We start from the raw sequence: 18,537 nt of genomic DNA on the forward strand, positions 1-18,537 counted from the left end.
TTCATGCAGAAAAGGCACAGGGTGAAATGCTGCAAATGGCTTAAGAGGAAACCCTTCCCTTCCATCCTGTGTACTAATGAAGGCATCACTGAGAAGGTTACTTCCATCCCGTGTACTAGCGAAGTCATCATGCAGAAGGTTACCTCCATCCCGTGTACTAGCGAAGTCATCATGCAGAAGGTTACCTCCATCCCGTGTACTAGCGAAGTCATCATGCAGAAGGTTACCTCCATCCCGTGTACTAGCGAAGTCATCATGCAGAAGGTTACTGTCTGAATGAACTGGAAGGACACTTTTCTCCATCCTCATCCTCCTTTGATCACGATTGGACCGTGTGCAGGGAAAGGGCCCCACACCCGCCAGCAGGCTTGACTGAGAGCAGGCAGGCCTTGAGACAGGCCCTGGGTTCACAGGAGCACAGGCAGCCAGTGACTGTCCTGCCGGCTCAGGCTAGGGCTGCCATGTCACTCAGAGTCCATGGGGAAATGGTGGGGCCAGTTCAGGCCAGGGCCACCATGTCACTCAGAATCCACAGGGAAATGGTGGGGCTCACAGTTCTGTAGGTCCAGCAGCTCCTTAGCTTGGCTGCCCCAACCGTGTCCTGGAAACTGTGGATTTGGGAGGAGAAGAGAAACAGAGCTAAATGGCCATTACCCATTTCATCAAAAAATTTCCAAATTCAGACCCCAATAAATTATCTGGGGTCCAGCAGCTTCTGTGCACAGCATATTAAGGGGTAGACAGAAGTCTTCTTCCACCCTTCCTTTCCATTATTCGCTTGGAAGCGCTCAACCAGGGTGTGGGCTGCAGGAGCCACAGACAGGGCCAGGCTGGCACTCTGAGGCCAGCTCCGCCACCTCAAGGCTGCAATTTTGAGCCTTTTCCCCTGAGCAATGCACCCAGCTCACCCCTCTGACCCTGGCCCGTGGGGGACTGGGCAGGGACCTCGGGCAAGGACATAGATGCTCACAGGTCCAGCGTGAGTCAGCCTCCCCTCCTGCCCCTGCCATGCCCTCCCTATCCATGCATTTCTCCCTACAGCTGGGAACAGTGTGAATGCACGCTTCCACCCTGTGCCCACGGGGTTCCTGAAAGCTGGCAATCTGGACTATGAATTTCCAAGGTGAAGGAGAAGTTCATCCTTCCTTCAGTTTCACTTTCTTGCCTCCGTGCAAACCATGGCCAACTCAATCACCTTTCCTAGAGTGCCGGGCTGAAGAGCCTGGGCTCCTCTCCTAGAGAAGAAACAGCCGCGGGGCATGTCTGAGCTCACATGCAGGGGGCATGGCCAGACACCTGGGGCAAGTGTCTGGGAAAGCACCAGCAGTGAAGCCCCACCAGACTAAGTCACTGCCACCTGCCCTGAGCATCCCTGTGTCACCTGGCTGGTTTCCCCACAAACTGCCTTCTCACTGGTCCTCATGGGGGAAGGGGTGCAGCTCCCCCAGATCGCCCCATGGAAGGAGGCTTCTAAATGGGCCAGTAGCCCCAAGAAGACAAGCTTAGTCTCTACCACACTTGGGTTCACCATTTTGAAGCACTGTGCTCTCGGGGTTGATGCCGCGTGGCTGGTTCACTACAGCATTCAGAGCACCCTGTCCAGGCCCAGCACCTAGGAGGTGCTCAAGAAACATGAACTGTGCAAAACTTCACCTAACTCAGGCTATGGCAATACCAGAAGCATGCCTGGCCGCGTTTTACTTTTTGTTTAATTCTTTACTGCAATCATATGTAAAACAAAACAAAGGCAATGAAATGTAAAGAGAAGAATGGCAGCCATAAACCATCACCTACAGGGCTGAAACAAGGCTTCCGTCTCTATTTTTCAGATGAGCCCCTCCATCCAATATTACAATTAGTTGCTTGTATTTATGGAACAGAGCACCATCACATACCACATACCATAACAAACCCTGGGCTTGCTCTTTGTTAGCACTGGAGAATGATTATTTTCTTACACACACATAAACGCATGTGCACATATATACACAGTAAATACATTTTTGCTCACACAGTATGCACGTGCATGTTCACATGTACACAAATGTGTGTACACACACAAATTCACATGTTCACACACACAGGCACCTGAACACATACAGGCATGCAAGCACACACAAATCCATGCATGCAAGCACACACAAATCCATGCATGCATGTGTATGTGCACACTTAAACACAGGTACACACAAATACACATACCTACACATAGAGACAAGGCTCTGGGGAAAAGCGGCTGCTTGTGGCGTGATTGCTAAGATTTCTCTGGGTCTAAATTCATACTGCCTCCGTGTCAGAAGAGTCTCGTGCCTATAGCCAGACAATATAGGGACCCCTGAGGAAATGCTGACCCTCTGTGTTCCAGCACAGCCCTGTAGCCAGGCTCCACCCCTCTACACTGCAGAAAGGGAGGCGTCCAAAGGTTGATTCAAACCAGAAAATACTTCTACACTTCTTGTGTGTTATCCCTAGTTCCGTCTTTATTTCTCCATCTATATGATAATATGCCTCAACTTTGCTTCTTATAGAAATGTTCTAACATGCATGAAAGTAGAGAAAAGCATCAACTCAGCCCCTCGCATCCATCACTCCGGATCCAGCCCCGCCCCACATCCACGCTCCTATTCTCTCTCCCCTGCTATCCGTTGAGGCAAGTGGAGAGCCAGCAGATGTACAAGGTGGAGGCGGGCAGTCCTCCCCAGCCCCGGGGCTATGTCCTGGCTTGGCCTCACATAAGCCGTGAGGTCAGGCCAGCCAGCTGCTGAGCTGAGATCGCTTCTCCCCCGTAATCCAGATGACAATGTCCACTCCCAGGGCCGTTTGAGGATTAAATTTTAAAATGCACACAAGGCTTCATGCGGTGTCTGGCACCTTATAAGCATTTCATGAACAGTAGTTAAAATTAGCAATTGTATTGTTAGCTGTACTTCCAAACACCACAGCACAGACAGCTGAGGAGCTAGCCCAAGGTCACAGACCCATGAGGGACAGATGGGCTGGGCCCCAAGATTCTGCCGTCCGCTCCTCGGGCCCTCCTGAGCGGGAGGACGCAGCTTTGTCTTCAGGCCCTGAGGCACCTTGGACTCAGTAGAAGCCTGAGAAACAGAGCCGTGTGTATTTTAACCCCAAAACATTACGCTGAAAAACGGACGCGTTCTTGAGGCATCATTTTCGTGAGTTTAGCAAATGCCTCAAAGGTACCTTCCATGAAGTGTGCAAGCCTCAGCTTCCAAACAAAATTTGTTTAACTCAGTTTTTAACTCTCAAGGAAGCGTCCCTTTCTCAGCCCTCTGGGCCCAGTCATGGTTGCGAAAGCCCGGCCCATCTTCCACTGAGCGGAGGGATCCCTGCCCACCTTCCTTCCTCACTGGCTGCCTGAGTGTCGCAAGTGTGTGCAAGGAGGAGGGCTTATCTTCAGAAGGGCCAGGACGGCCCTGCATGGGCAGGCGCCTCAAATGGCCCCACAGCGCAATTTCTCCTACTGAGCATTCCATCCTGATGGACTTGACGACCTGCTCCTCGGGCTCAGAGCAGCCCAGAGCTGTCCCCAGGCTGCAGCAGGAAGAGGGATGAACCCACACATGAGGCCTCCTCACTGCAGACAAGGGAAGGAGGAATCCAGAGATTCACAAGAGAATTAAGCAAAATCAAGCATCCTAGAGTCCTCAGCATGGGAGCCAACCAGGACCTCAGTCCTCAGGAGGCTACTTGGGGAGGCAGGGAGAGGCTTCCCAACTCACAGAGCAGATCTGAGCCTGGAGCACACCAGCCAGCACTGAGCCACACGGGGCCCCAGACCTGCATCCCATGCCCAGGGTCCACACCCAGTGTCCACACCCAGAGTCCTCAACCAGTGTCCATACCCAGGGTCCACACTCAGTGACCCACACCCAGGGTCCATACCCAGGGTCCACACTCAGTGACCCATAGCCAGAGTCCACGCCCAGGATCCACACCCAATGTTCACACCCATACCCAGTGTCCACCACATCCAAGAATCACAACGAGGGTTTACACCCAGTGTCCACCACACCCACTGTCCACATGCAGTGACCCATACCCAAGGTCCATACCCAGTGTCCACACCCAGGCTCCACCATACCGAGGGTCTACACCCAGGGTTTACGACCAGTGTCCACACCCAGAGTCCGCACTCAGTGACCCACACCCAGTGTCCAAACCCAGAGTCCACCACACCCACGGTCCATACCCAGGGTCCACACCCAGTAACTCACATCTAAGGTCCACACCCTGTGTCCACACCCAGGGTTTACACCCAGTATCCACCACACCCAGGGTCCACACCCAGTGTCCACACCTGGTGTCCACATGCAGGATTCACAGTGTCCCACACCCCTGTCCATACCCAGGGTCCGCACCCAGGGCCCCACAGCCAGACAGCGAGGGAGAGACCAGCACACTCCTGGGCGGCGATGTCTGAACCCCAGCGGCTATGCTGTACCCCATGCTCTCCTGCTCTTCCTCCTCCAAGCTCAAACGTTTTATGATGTTTGTTCCTGTGAGTGGTTTATGAATTACTCTGGAGGGGCTGGGACATGGTTTGAGAGGATGCCCAAGGAAGTCAGTGCTCCTGAATTAAATAAAGCACATCCTAATTCGGTATCTCCAGCCCTAGAGTGAGTGTTTTTCCAGTATGAGCTGGGGAAGCATGTATTGTTCTGAATGTATTTACCTTAGAAAATGCATTGCAACTGGATCCGCTGAGCCCTGGCTCTCCAGCCATCTGTCGCCACACAGCAGTAGCTGGTTTTACAGGGTGAGCCAGCGCCCAGCACTTAGCACGATTCCCTGACCAAATCAAACATTCAGGAAACACTGGGTGCACAGAATCCTAATGCCATTCATTCTCGTAGGGCTTTACCTGGCTCAAAAATGGTTCCTTAACCACGAATTCATTTCAAGAGACATGTCCAATGAAATTAACATTCTCCCTGCGACTGGAGATCATTCCTCAGTCACAACTGCGTTGCCTGTACTTAATGACATGCTTTGAAAAAAAATGATGGCTCTAGTTAAAGTTGAGTGGTCATTTCATTCCCAACTCATCTTTACAGCTCTTAAAGAATGTTTAAAATTCCTTCAGCTGAGCCTCAGGCTAAATGTGAATTTTTTAAGAAAGTAAACAAACACTGAGATTCCCATGTGGGAATTAGTGAGGAATGAGCAATTCACAGCTTGGTTTCAAAGTAATGGCTCAGACTCCAGCTTTGGCAGAAGCTGGAAAATGCAGACTGGGCCCTTTGAGAAAAGACTTTTTTTTCCCTCCAAATAAATAATTGTTTGAAAGCAAGTGAGGTGGTAGGCAAAGCAAGGCTCCTTCCGATGCAAGCCTCCAGGCAGCAGGAGGAGGCCCCTGGGAAGGTCCAAATCAAAAAGCAAGCCTCGGCCACGGCACGGCATGTAGCCAGGACCACCAACAGGGAGTGGCCCCCAGGCAATGGACTCTCTGGGCCCAGTCGCCAAGCTCTGGGCTGTAGGACATTTACAAGGCCCTGTAGGGCAATGTCCCAACTCAAAACATACTCCTACAGGGTCACCCCTTTTCTATGTCAGGAGTTAAATTTTCTTATTTTCCTACAGAATTTGAGACATTAGACCCACCATTCTCAACAACAGCTGCACACTGGAAATAGCTGGAGAGATTAAGAAACACAGAGGCCTGGCTGTCACCCACAGAGGCTCTGATTTAGTTGGTCTAGAGTACACCCGGCTGCAGCATCCCAATTCAAATGTGCAGCCACAGCCAAGAAATCCCTTGTTAAAGGAATCTGTGATTACCAATGCCGGCCAAAGGTGAGCGCCTGGAAGGAGAGCAGGAAGGAGGAGAGAGAGGGAGAAGAGGATGGGGAGGAGGGAGAAATACCCCTTGCAAAAGATGGATCAATGGCCTAGACCAAATCCCCCGAGGATCAGAAGAAAATTTCCCAGGCGTACTTCATGCTTGAGAAGGATATAATAGGAACAGAAATGCAATAAAAATAGTCACTCAAAGGCAAGATTATCAAACAAGGAAATAAGATGAAAACAGAAATTGCAGACCCCAGGAAACAAGTTGACCCAAAACACCATCATTACAGGAATCCTACAGAAAGCCAAAACATTGAGAAAGAGGATACCTGCAACCAACACCAAATTAGTGACACAGAGAAAAGGCTGTGATCACCACAGTGGAGGCCAGTGCAGACATAGCAGGGAGTGAAGCAAATAGAATTGACCTCAGAGACGGCGCTAGTCAAGCATAAGGAAAACTGGCTCCCCCAAAAATAGCCCAACCAGTGGAAGCAAGGCAGTGCAAGAGAAAAGGAATGATTCATAGAAGAAATGCCTTGTGATTCTACAGCCCATATCAGGTTTCAGCATAAAATTATACAGAACAATCTACCAGACATATCCTAGTTAAGGTCCTGATTTTCAAGTTGAAAGAAATGATTCTTGAGCCATCCAGGTAGATAAAGAATTCACCAACAAGGCTGAAAACAATCAGACTGGCTCAGAGTTCTCCTCAGCCAAAGTCTACTCAGTCTGTGGGAGGCAACAGGGCAAAGGCTGCAAAGCGCCCGGGAAGGGAGCATGAGACACCAGGATATTTGCTCCAGCTAAGGTCGTTCAACGTCAAAGACAATGAGCAGGCACTCTCAAAGCTGCCTGAACTCCAGAACTCAGGAACCAGGTAATATCCATGGGCCCTTCTCAGAAGACCTGCTCAGTCAGAAAGTTTAGGAGATGAGAAAGCCGGCAGAAGGGCCTTCCTAGGACTTCATGCTGGATGCCAGAAAACCGTGGAGAGGCTCTAGAGAGGGCTGAGATGAGGATGGAAGGCCCATCGCAGGTGCAGAGTGCATATGGGAAGAGACAGCGTTCCCACGCTCCCAGGGCCTTGGGGAGTATGGTCACTGGGTTCTTCTAAGAAAAAATCACTGGCAACAAATCTAGCCAACCATGAAATGAATAAAAACGACCTAGGAATGGAGATGTCTTCATTAAAGCCCTGGTGAGGTGGGGCAAGTCCACAAAATACAGAGCTGAGACTAAACATCTACGGGAAGTCAAGTTACAAAGTGATTGTGTGGGCTATCAGCTTTGATAACATTCGAATCAAGGCTGACAAAACATCGAAGGTGGGGGAAGGAGAAAGGGACTGTGGCTACATCCATTCCTGTGTCTTTCTTAGTAGAGAATGGGAAAATGAAAACACGTGGTTAAAACCGTATGTCTCCACCCTTACCATCTCTCACAATTATTTTCAGAACCTGGGAGGGATCATTGCATTACTAATCTCTCTCCTAATTAGAAACATGCACTGGAAATCCAGCAGTCACTTCAGCTTTGCTTTCTGTTGTTGTCTTCATGTAAAATTGAATGGGTACCTATGTTGGAAGATGGCACATATCAAATCATCTCATGTCGTCATTTACTGCAAGCAACCTATGCCAGCTTCCCTGCTGCCGTGCGCCGTGGATGGGCTCACCAAATGTCACCCAAGTAATTACAGGTAATGGGCAAGCGAGTGAGCGCCTTTTTTAACTTTGTTATGCATATCTTTCTTTATTGCTTAGCTTTTTAGAGAGAATATATCTGGCTAGGCACGGTGGCTGATGCTTATAATCCCAGGACTTTGGGAGGCCGAGGTGGGTGGATCACCTGAGGTCAGGAGTTCAAGACCAGCCTGGCCAACATGGTGAAACCCTGTCTCTACTGAAAATACAAAAATTAGCTGGGCGTGGTGGCGCACACCTGTAATCCCAGCTACTTGGGAGGCTGAGGCAGAATAATCGCTTGAACCTGGGAGGCAGAGGTTGCAGTGAGCTGAGATCACACCACTGTACTCCAGCCTGGGCAATAAAGCGAGACTCCATCTCAAAAAAAAAAAAAGGAAAAGAATATATCATTATTCCAAATAAGTCAAGTCCAAAAGATAAAACTTTTTCCACTAGACGAAACCTATAGAGTCCCAGTTGCCCAAATTGCCCACTGTGGCTTCATTTACCTCCAAGTGGAGCCCTTGTCCTGCCTCTTCCTCAATCCCCTTGGGCCCCACTGCCTCTCCCATCAGTCTGCACCCCTGCCTCTGCCCTCAGACAGTGAGTCTTGGGGGGTCTAGGACTATGGAACCTTGACCTCCCCAGACCAACTGAATACAGGCTGGTCGGCGGAATCCACCCCCTTTCCTTCACTAATCTGTACACTCCCCAAGAATGGAGGTGGCACCTCTGTCTCCAAAAACCTAGAAGAGTGACTTGTGCCTGGTACATGCTTTAGTGAAAGTCAATTAAAAAGTATAAGGTGACTTATGAACTGTATGCCCATGAATATCACAGTGCAGCCAAAATTATTTTCTCATAATATTTAAAATACAAAATTGATACAGTAAATATTTACTAAGAGCTTATTTTCTATAAATAGAGGGAAAGTTTTCAATAGTTAAACAAAGGAAAAAAAAATGTGTCTGTGAGCCCAAGGGTCCTGCCGTTTCTCAGAAAAGATGGACCCAAGTAGCAGGAAGACCAGAAGGGGGCAAATGAGGGGCAAGGGAGCACAGGCCACACCTGCGTCTGCTCACAGCAAGGCCCTGCAACCTGACTTGGGTCTTTTCCCCAAGTGATACTTGGTGCAGCCTAATTGTGATCAGATAGAGGGTTTCACAGGTCTGGCTGCATCCTGGGAAGATCTCCCAGTTGTCTGGACCAGAGCACAACCTCAGAACACAGTTCTGGAAGGATCTGAGGCTAAGGAAGGTGCCACGGGGCCCTGGAAACGCAAGCCCTAGAGTCTGGAGTAGGGCCTCGCGCGGTCAGCTCCTCCAGCGGCAGGCTGGTGTGGCAGGCCAGGTCTCACTAATGCAGGCCTCCACTAATGCAGGCAGTGCTGTTTCAGCACTGACTGAGTGGTTAAGTTAAATGTTAAAAGCTGAAAGAGCCAGTGTTCTTATTCAAAGGCTGGAATGTAACAAAGCCCACCTAGAGCTGTGCCTACTAGGCCTTTCCTGGGCCTTAAAGTGTGACAAAATAACGAAGGAATTCTTAACAGGACCCATTTAGGATTAAACAAGCTTTATTGTGGGTCTGAAGAAACTCCCCAGGCCTCCACAAGCAAGCTGATTGGGGGTCTGAAGGAACTCCCTGTCAAGTGCGTCTGTGTGAAGAGACCACCAAACAGGCTTTGTGTGAGCAATAAAGCTGTTTATTCGCTTGGGTGCAAATGGGCTGAGTCCAAAAAGAGAGCCAGCGAAGGGAGATGGGGAAGGGGTTGCTTTACAGGAGTTGGGTAGGTAATGGAAAATTACAGTACAAGGGGGTTATCTATTGTTAGCAAAGGAGGGGGTTATAAGGTGCATGGTGGAGAGATCATAAGACTCATTGTCCAGAAGAAGAATGTCGCAAAGTCGACTGATCAGCTAAGGTAGGGCAGGGACAAGTCACAATAGTAAAATGTAATTTTAGTTAATCAGTTAAGGCAGGAACTGGCCGTTTTACTTCTTTGTAGATTTTTTCTTTGGCTGCTCCAGGCTTCTTGGCTCCTGCAAGCCACCTGGATGTGTATGCGCAGGTGACAGAGGTTATAATGGCTGAGCTTCAGCTCAGAGGCCTGACACTCCCCAAACCTCTGTGAGTTAGCAGGAGACAAGATAAGGGTAATCACCTCAGCACCTGGACCCATTTAGAGTAAGTAAACTTACTGAGGCTCCAGAGGAAGGTCTTCAGGACTCAGACCCCAGTTATAGATTAGAAGAAGTTAATCACTTATGTCTTTAGATGAATGTACACTTACATGCAGACATATAGCTTCGAAGGTATATAAGCTCTGGAAAACTTTGTAATTTTGAGTTGGTCTAGCAATATTTTCCAGGCCTTCTCCCTATAACCAGTTACAGAAATAAAAACTCCCTCCTTTCCCAGTTCATCTGCGTCGCATTATTGGGCCTCGAGAATAAGCAGCCCAACCCTCCATTTGATCAGGGAACACTGTCACGCCCAGGGAGGGGACACTCTGCTTTCCCAATCGCTGTCCACCCTTTGCCACGTGGTGGCTTTCATGCCTGAGGCAGGAACGCTTTGACAGAGATGGGGTGAGGCCATCTGGAGAACAAGACATGGCCCCCAGGGTGGCTTAGTGGCTGAAAAGCAGTAAAACTGGGGGAGACCTGAGTCCCAGGGGCCACCAAGAGCTGAGCCAGAGGTGGAAGCCCCTTTGGCCTGGGATGCTGAGCAGGGCTCAGTCCCATTCACACATTCTGAACTATTTCCCCTGGACTGGGTTGAATGGCACCCCCGGAAAGTTCGTGCCCACCTGGAACCTCAGAATGGGATCTTATTTGAAAATAGGGTCTTAGCAGACGTTTTAAGATGAGGCCATACTGCATTAGGGTGAGCCCTAAATCCAATGACTGGTGTCCTTATAGGAAGGCCACGTGATGGCAGAGATGGGGTGGGATGCCGCTGCCAGCCGAGAAATGCCAAGGACTGCTGGCCACCGCCCGGAGCGGAGAGGCAGAAGGGGCCCCGGTGGAGCCGCCAGCGGAAGCGCGGCCCACCCACACCCTGATTTGGAATGCTGCCCCAGAGCTGTGAGGCAACAAGTGTCTGTTGTTCTAATCCGCTTGCTTGTGACACTGTGTTAAGGCAGACCTAGGGAAAGACCCCATGGGGAGGACGTGTGGAGAGAAAGGTTCCCTAGGAGCGTCTCAGGGCCTGCGGCTGGGGGAGTCGGGGGCAGCCGAGCCAGCGGGAGTCATCCCTTCCCCTCCACGGCTGCCGCGCTGTCGACACTGCCGCCCACACTTCTCCAGCAGCATCCACAGCTTTCCAGTCGCGCCCAGCTCTCAAAACTTCACCCCGCCCCGTCTATGCTGTTTCAGAGCTCCCATGGCTACCCACGCATGCCCCCGCGCCACCCCATTGCAGCCTGGCCCCAGCTGGGAGGCAAGACCCCCTTTCTCCCAGCCCTTTCTGTCGGACTCTCCCTTTCCCGGCCTTCAGTGTCACCCTGAACCCACTGCTCCCCTCAACAATGCCTTGCTGGGACCAGCTGGGACCAACACAGAGCACGCCCACGCCCCATCGATGGGACCCTCTTTCGTGATGAAAACTGCCTGCACCGGCACAAAGCTTCCATCTCACACCTTTGCGGGGCCCCAACTCCCTTCCCAGGCCGGCTGGCAGCCTAGGGTGGGGGTGGGCGTGGGGGTGGTGTGCCCTTTAGGGCCTTCTTTCCATGGAAGGGAGGACGAGGTGAAGACACCCTGACCAGTTCCTCCAATCCCACCCTGCTGGGCTGGGGTCTGGAGGGAGACCGCACAGGTGAGGTCGGCTCTCCGGTCTGAGGCTGGAGGTTTTGTGCGTGGCTTGTCTGCAGTCTCTGCGGCCTCGTGGGTGTGGCCGTGCACCTTGGGTGTGTGGCATCCTAGGGTGGCATCTAGCTTTTCTCCGACCCATTATTGTTGGTTGAATTGTATTTATTAAAAAAAAAAATAGTTGGAACCCTAACCCTCGATAACAACATGTGGCCTTCGAAGACAGGTCTTTGTGGAGGTAATTAAGATGCGGCCATTAGAGTAGGCCTTAATCCAACGTGCCTGGTGTCCCAGTAAAAAGAGGAAATGGGACAGAGAGAGGCAGGCACGGAGGAAGGACTGTGGAGACACCGGGAGAAGGCCACACAGTGGTGGAGGGTTACAGGGATGCCTCTACGCTGAGGGACGCCAGGGGCCACCAAAGCTGGGAGAGAGACACGAGGGACATCCTTGCCAGGGCCTTCGGAGGGAGCATGGCCCCATGACACCTTGATTTCCCACGTGTGGCCTCGAGAACCATGAGACAATAAACTCCTGTTGTTCCGAGCCCCCAGTCATGGTACTTTGTTTCAGGGTTACTAACACTCCCCTGCCTGTCTAGCATCATCTCCGAGAGGCTCGGGGTGGCTGTCTTTAGCCCCTGCAGCAGGGACCACACAAGACCCTCCCTCAGCAGCCTGGGCCAGTCTCTCCAGCTCCCGTTCCTCACAGGAGCCACAGAAACCTGCAGGGTGTCCCCTGGTCCCAGGTCCAAGTCTTCCAGAGCAGCTCAGGTGCAGCCAGCGAGCTCCTCCTGCTAGGGCTGGCGGGGACACAAGCCCCACTGCCGGTCCTTCTCTAGGACACCTCCCCAGGCCACTTCCTGGCTTCCACGGTGGGGCTTGGGAGCCCAGTCTTCCCTCGCAGGTTGGAAGGGGAAAGACAGTTCCTCACTGCCGTGGATCTCGATAAGACCAAGGACTCCATGGACTCCCAGCCCCTCCCCTCCCCTTGTACCTCCAGATCACCTTATTCCCGATGCCCAGCCTGGAAAGGGGCTGCAGACATGGCCCCCCTGCAAGTCAGCAACCCCGAGCTGGAGGCACCCACCCTCCCCGTGTCTCACCCTTGGTTCAGGGAAGAAGAGTCTAGGCTTTCATAGGCTTCCTGTTAGCACCTGGCTTGCTCCCCATTAGCCTGTCTGGGTTAAGGACTGAAGGGTGCTGAGGGTTTCCTCCACACCGGAGGGTCCAGCTGTGCCCAGCCCCTCACCAAGAAGGCCCCTCACTCCCTGCCCCCTTTGAACACGGCTCTTCTGCCCTAGAACCTTCTTGGTGGCATTTCCCTTAACACGGTGAAGTAGGTTAAAATAAAGCCAAATGGAACAAGCCTCTGAAGTGCCGTGGAAAGATGCCAAAGAAAATCAACTACGTGCTAAGAGCTCGGGATTCTCCTTTAGGAGCCTACAATATGCTGTCCAAATGGCGCCCGCCTTTCCAGCCCATTACTCCCCATCACCAGCCCATCGTGCAGACCTCAGCTCACTGGGCTGGGGAGCTTTATGTCACCGCAGCCCTCAGAAGTTATCAGGTAAAGGGCACCCTTCTGCCAAGCTCCTGGGCTGGAAGTCCTGCTGTGTTTCCCGAAGCCCAGGAACTCTGCTCCCCCTGTGGACAGCAGGAGCTGTAAGAAGAGAACAGCAGCAGCATCCCCCAGAACACCAGGGGGAAGGGGATAGAGATGGGGGCTGGGCAGGGTATTCCCCGCAATGGCGAGCTAATGGGATGGAAGTGGCCCCCGTCCCATGAGGCTGGAGCAAGTGACCATGGTCAGGAGGCAGGGGACACTGCATTGCCCCGAGACTGGGACCTGCCTGGACAAAAGCCCCTGGTCTCCCTCCCCAGTGTCACCCCACACACAGGGGACCCTGCCTGACCACAGACACACAAACCTCATGTCAGGGCTGCTCCAGCAGGTTGGGGTGACCAGACCCCAGCGAGGGTCTCAGCACAAGAAGGGGCAGCTCTGCGCTGAGTGGTCCCAGCCTCACTATCACACACAGTGCAGTGCAACTGACCTGCACGTTAGGCTGTTTCTCAGCTATTCAGAATATGAGAGGACTTCGTGTTTTGACATTTTCACGTGCAGAATTGCAGAATCCAATGAACAGGACCCAGTCAGGTGTTTACTTCGAGAAGGAAATGCTCTCGCCACAGGTCTTTCTTTTTCAAAAGCAAACAGCTACAGTATCCATCATACTGCAGGAGCAGCCCTCGATGCCTGGACTGTTGAGAATGCACATCCTGGCCTGCGGTGACAGCCGTCAGATGGTGAGGGGCCCCACGCGACTGCCCCAGGAGCAGGGCCTGGGAGCTGCACAGGGGAGAACCCGATAAGGAGCATCATGAGCATAGTGGGTCCATTGACAACATGCAGTCCCCATGGTGGTGCCTAATAACAAAATGACATCATGCCACCTGCAAAAAAAGTAAAAGTGATCAGAGGCGAGCTTGTCAGAGAAGCTTTGAACTAGGTGACTGCATCAAACATCTCAGAGGCGGACGAATGCCTCCCCCTCCCCGGGACTCCCACCTGGTGCCCTGAGCTCATCATCCCTTCTCTTGTAGCATATGCTGTCAATACCCAGGGCCTTTTCGAAACGACAATGGGTCCGAAGGCCTTGGGACCACCTTTCACACCTCCCCTTTATGCAGTGTCCGTACCTCCTTGGTGCTCAGCTGCTGGTCAGCTCCATATGCCCTGTGGCCCCTGCCCTCCCAAGGCCTGTGAACAAATGCTTAGTCCCAGATTAGAGTCTACGTCAATCTGGGATGTGAGCTGAGTGGCACCTGTCGTGAACCAGGCCAGAGTCTACGCAATCTGGGGTGTGAGCCGAGTGGCACCTGTCATGAACGTGCATGCACATGGGCATTTTGTCAGTCTGCACCGGTGAATGAATGTCGCTGCATTTGCCAGCTGAGTGTCACCAGGCTCCAGGTCCCATTACACATCAGGAATTGTGTCCAACTCTTCTGGATCCGCTGATTGGACCTGAGGGATCCCTGACTCGAGCTCCGCCAAACAGACTTCCCTCCTAGAATTTGGATTTGGGATGGGAAAAGGGCCTGAGGGATCCCAGGGAGGCTGAGATGAGCGAGACATGGCGTGTTGGAGAGCGAGCTCCGGATCGAGCCTGCAAAGCTGCCGGCTGAGGTTTCCCTTTGGAGCGAAGCCAGCTCCTGTCCTCTTGGCCTGGCTTGTCCTAGGATTCCATAGATAGCAGAATCCTCAGCATAAACCCTCCTTTTCATGAGCTACCGCAATGGGTTTCTGTCCCTTATAACCAAATGACTCCTGACCAAGAGGTGCCCTCCTGCCATGTTCTCTCTAGGGCAGCAGTGTCTGGCACTGGGTCTGGATGGTTCCTGCACCACAATTAAGCTTTATGGCCCCTTAAAGGAGGAGGCAGTGGAGTCAGCCTAAGCCTGGCCGTTCTGCTTCTCCAGCTGGGACACTGAGTCAGAGGTGATTGGATGTCCACTCACACAGGCAGCCAGGAGGAAGTCAGGGACTGGTCCCTCTGCAGGCGAGCAAACCTGGACCTGCACCTGCCTAGACACCCAGGCACGGTGCTTGGTTCCCATGCAGGCTGAGCCTCCATTCAAGCTCTGGCCCCAGTTTACTGGTTCTCAGTGCGACCATTGCTGGCCAGTACCAATGGTTCCCACACAGACAGTGATGCCCAGCGGAAGCAAGCCTGTTCCAGCCACATGCACACTGGCAGAGAGGGCGGCTTCCAGCAGATGAGGGCCCCGGAGACACCTGGCCCTGTGCCTGGCAGCGCAGAGACAGTGGCGTTCATTTTCTCCAAACATCATGAGTCCTTTGAATGCGCTCTCCCTGGTGCTGGTCAGGCGGAGTTCTCTGAGCTTGGCACTGCTGGGTCCCTGGTAGCAGGGCCACCCCTGACTCAGCAGCACTGGGGACCACGGGGCCCAAATGTGTTCAGTGCAGAGCTTCGAACAGTCGTGGGAGGCTCCGCAAGTCCCGAAGGGGAGAAACAGGCTGAGCCTGAAGCAGAAACATCTGGCAGGGCTGTGGAGGGCAGCAGAGACGATGCCTCCAGGAAGATGGCATGGGGGTGGCCCTGGCTGCTGGCTGAGACCCCGCTGGTGGGTGTGGGGGACCTGCTGACAAACCCCATTGTTCCCAGGGAAACAAGTCTGCCCTCGTTGCACCTCCTGGGACTCTGCGCTAGCCGCAGACTTTCAGACAGTGGTTAGAACCTTTTCCTCTTTTCTCCCAAAATATTTTATTTTTTCCACTTTGGTCACTATTTCTAAAAGACAGATGCCTATTTCTATGAGGCATTTTTAGTGTCTCCAGGGATGAGTCAGGGGCCTGGCCTCCATGCTGGAGTCACATCTTCCGAGGACAATAGGGGGGCCACATACCTCCAGCTCTCAAGGACACCACGTTTGTGACAAAGGCAGGAACAAAATGCAGAAAGTGTCTTCCGGTGCCAGAATGGGAAGGCGGACAGGGAGTTGGAGAATTTGGGGGCCCATGCCCAGTACCTGGATCACCTGGGCGCCTCCCTTTGCCTCCTGGCCTCTCATTCCACAAAGGCGCACTGAGCGGGGAGGACTGGGGGGCCCTGGGATTCCCCCGCAAAACCAATCAGACAGGAGGGCGATACTGGCTCTCTGCTCAGGCCTCAGGGGGTTCAGGCCCACGCGTTGGGAAACGAGATGGGTGCAGAGGCGCTGCTCGCCACGGAGATGTGCTGCCAGTGTGTGATGGTGTGCGGGTCTCTCTGTCTCTCCGTAGAGCAGGGAAAAGCTCTTCGCAGCCAACTCCTAGGGAATGACAGAGTGCAGCACTAGCTGAGCACCCACCGTGGGCCAGCTGCTGGCAAACCCTCTTCACCCCTTAGGTGATTTAATTCTTATGACTGTCCCTTAAGGGGGTGGTCTGTTTACTGCCACTTCATAGCTGAGGACTCTGAAGCTCAGAGACGTCTGGTCACTTGCTCATGGTCACACAGCTTTAGAAGCACTAGAGCCCGGATTGAATTCCAGGCCACTCCAAGGCCAAACCCTAGCTCTTCTCCCCATGTCAGGTTATGTCTACATAGATCTATCCTGACAGCTGTGATTCTATTCAGAGGATGCACAATGGACAGACGGTGTGAGCTGACGCGGAGCTCAAGGAAATTGGCCAAGGCAATGCTTTGCTCTAAATTCAGCCTCAGTAAACATTTATTGGCTGAGTGCATGCACAGATGGAAGAAGGTCATCTCCTTTGTCACGACACAGAGATTTCACCTGAACTAAGTCCGCTGGAACCCCCAGGAAATGAGACTCCTCTCCTGCACCCGCATCTGCTCCCAAGAGCTGACAACCATCCACTTCTCGAGATCCAGAAAAGAACCTGTTTCAACAAATCAACCCCCTAGATTCATTTGCTTCAATCCTCTTGTAAAACTAATAAAAATGCAAAGTATTACCATAATTAAAGTTTTAAAATTATACCAAAATAAGTTAAATAGTTCCCATTACTCATATCATTTTTCAGAATGATATAAAAGATAATATTTACTATCTAGCAGTTATAATGAAAACTAATCTTTTAAGCACTTAATGGATTTTCTGATACAACTCAACCCGCTCCCCCAGTTATTCTCAAGCAGCTCCAATTTCAAATGCTGTCCTTACTGTAGCTGGTGTCAGGAATTCCCAGATGGCACTGAGGAGAATATAGATTTCAGGAACACAGTGACAGCGGCTCAAATCGCATCACCCAGGGAGGCTGCACCCACCTGCCAGCGCCTCCCTCAAGCTGCGATGTGAACCAGGAGTCACCACGTCTAGCCATCTCTCTGCCTGCCTGTGAATCCCACCCCACGCAGGGAAGAACCTGTCTTCCCCAAATGCCCTGGGAGCTCTGTTGTGCTGCCCCGTATTCCAGGAAGACAGCCAATCAGGAGGGAGGGTCACAGCCAATCAGGAGGGAGGGTCACAGCCAATCAGGAGGGAGGGTCACAGGCGAGACCCGGAGGAGTCCACGTGCTGGCTTCCTCATCCTCTTTTCCTCCCACAATGGGCCACCTGGAGCTCACTTTGCCCCAGCCAGTGAGTGAGGTTTCTACCTGAGGTTTTTACTAGGGGCTGGCCAGGTAGGTGCCCTAGTAGATCTGCCAGGACAGGAATAGGCAAAATTACCCCCTATTAAAAACAATCCCTCACTCTCCCATGTTAAATGGAGACGGCATTCTAGGGGGAACCAGGAGTCACTGCTTGAACGTGCCTCTGAAAACTGGGAGCAGTCAGGCCCTATCCATAGACCACTGCCCACTGCCCAGCAAGCTGCCCAGGCCCCGCCTTGAACGAGGCAGTGCCTTCTCCGATTTCTTCCCCAACCACTCTATTGTTAGAGCACAAAGGCACAGGCAGGCAAGAGGACAAAGCTCTGTGGGCCAAGTCCTACAGGCAGGCATTTCAGGCCCTAGCAGCGAATTCCCACCCCAAGTCCCTTTAGTTTCCAACTAAACTGTCTTCCGAGGACTGGTATCATCAGGGTAGCAGCAGGATGACTGTTGCAAGATGATCCCTGAAAGGAGCTCAAGTTTAATGCTGCGCTGCCCAAAAACTGCCACTTGGCACTCCTGGGAAAGGCACTGTGTTTCCAGGCACTGTGGTCCCACTGAGCTTGGGGAATGTCCTTGGCCGTAGTCTTAGACGGAAGACCCCATGTGGCAGTAATGGCATCAGTGTGGCTGTCCCTGAGAAGTGACTCAGAGGGTCACTTGAGGAAAAAACTGTCATTGAAACAGGGTCTATAATGAAGAAAATAAATGTGTATGGTAAATTTGGCATTTTCCTTAAAACACTCAGCAGGCACTAACTTCACATGTTGTAGCAAACCCAACTCTGTATCTAACCAATGGCATTATTCAGTTTCATTGTTTTTCTCTCAATTAAACATTGCTGACTGGGGCCAGTTTCACTTATGAGGGAAAAATGGGTTTAATGAGCTGTTAAAGGCTTATCTATGCACAGTTACAACTACTTCCAGCACCTGATTATTTTCAACTTCAGAAGCTCACAATCTCTCAAACAGATCATCAATACCCATCATTTCACAATAATCGTATTGATTCCAAGGTTAAGGGATTACTTTTGACTTTTAATGCTCTGCGGCTTTATCAGTGTTTGTGAATAAAATTTTAGGATGCACACAAGGCT

At 52.0% G+C, this 18,537-nt stretch overlaps 1 long non-coding RNA gene across 1 annotated transcript in view; it reads right to left on the minus strand.

Moving 5' to 3' along the window:
- Window positions 1-13,474: 13,474 nt before the first annotated feature.
- Window positions 13,475-18,537, minus strand: part of LOC109028522 (uncharacterized) — a 45,334-nt gene continuing 40,271 nt past the window's right edge. Inside the window, exon 6 of the long non-coding RNA XR_010135128.1 lies at window positions 13,475-13,767. This is a non-coding gene — a long non-coding RNA (uncharacterized lncRNA). The remainder of the gene's footprint in view (window positions 13,768-18,537) is intronic.

The sequence above is a fragment of the Gorilla gorilla genome, chromosome 8 (assembly GCF_029281585.2).
Source record: "Gorilla gorilla gorilla isolate KB3781 chromosome 8, NHGRI_mGorGor1-v2.1_pri, whole genome shotgun sequence".
NCBI classification, from domain to species: domain Eukaryota; kingdom Metazoa; phylum Chordata; class Mammalia; order Primates; family Hominidae; genus Gorilla; species Gorilla gorilla.